We start from the raw sequence: 1,107 nt of genomic DNA, 5'->3' as shown, positions 1-1,107 counted from the left end.
CGGCTACTTGACGATGACTCCTCACAGGGAGGTCGAGGGAGAGGTGCCCCTAGAGGAGGAGGGGGCGGGGGGAGAGCCTCTAGAGGACGAGGTGCTGGGGGGAGAGCCACTACAGGGGGTCGCGGCCAGAAACAGCGCACCCTCACCGACTTAGGGGTGTTGTCTTCGAGGCCCTCCTCTAGTGAGGTACCCTCCTCTAGTGAGGTACACTCTAGGGAGGAGGAGGAGGAGGAGGAGGAGGAGGTGGTGGTGGTGGAGGAGGAGGAGGAGGAGGAGGTTGGGGAGGGGGAGGCAGGCGAGGAGGAGGGTGGTGGCGGGGATGATGGTGGTGACGGGAAGGGGGTTGACACGAAGGGGTGGCTGCGTGGCAACGCAAAGCTACCAAAGCAGGTTCCTGCTACTGAGGAGCAGAAGTGGCTCATTGAGCCCACGGGAAAAGAGTAAGTGGTTCATTATGTTGCTTGTCACATGCTTATTCCGGTTGTTATTTATTTTTCTTGTCACATGCTAATAGTTCATTCTTTTGCAGCAACTGGATATATTCTAAAGGGGTCCGTATTCCCAACGGCCTCATCACCGTCTTGCTGAAGTTATATTGGCCGGGGTTGTACTGTCCTGATCCAGTCAGGCAGCCGGACCGTCGAGTTTTGGCCACGAGCTGGGACCACTGGGAAGCGGCCCGCCACGCGGACCATGAGACCCATGCCAAGGCCGTGATCACTACTTTCTGGGTGAGTTCTCTTCAGAAGCACAAGTCCATTCTAGTTTCATGAATGATTTAACTCATGGCTTCTCCCATTCTTGTTTCATGCATGATTGCAGAAATTCTATCGAGTTCTTCCGGAGCACAGGGCTAGAGCGGACTAGATCGTGCTGCGCCAATGCAAGAAGAAGGCCCGCCAGATGCAGTACGAGGTGCGCTATGTGGCCATCTCCACATACTACCACGACTATCTTGGTGTGAAGATGACCAAGGAAGAAGCGCAGAGGATGGGCATTACCTTGGAGAGGCCCGAGTTCTTGACGGTAAGTATAAAAGATTTTTCATTATGCTTTCATTACCTTGTGGTACATTATGCTTTATGCTTTATGCTTCCATAACACCAA

General features: G+C 53.7%; 1 long non-coding RNA gene across 1 annotated transcript; it reads left to right on the top strand.

Moving 5' to 3' along the window:
• Nucleotides 1-384: 384 nt before the first annotated feature.
• Nucleotides 385-864, top strand: LOC125512421. The gene is made up of 3 exons (XR_007285385.1): nt 385-440; nt 530-731; nt 823-864. It is a non-coding gene; the product is annotated as an uncharacterized LOC125512421 (long non-coding RNA).
• Nucleotides 865-1,107: the final 243 nt, after the last annotated feature.

The sequence above is a fragment of the Triticum urartu genome, chromosome 6, assembly GCF_003073215.2.
Source record: "Triticum urartu cultivar G1812 chromosome 6, Tu2.1, whole genome shotgun sequence".
NCBI classification, from domain to species: Eukaryota; Viridiplantae; Streptophyta; class Magnoliopsida; order Poales; family Poaceae; genus Triticum; species Triticum urartu.
This window is presented reverse-complemented; position numbering and strand designations above follow the sequence as displayed.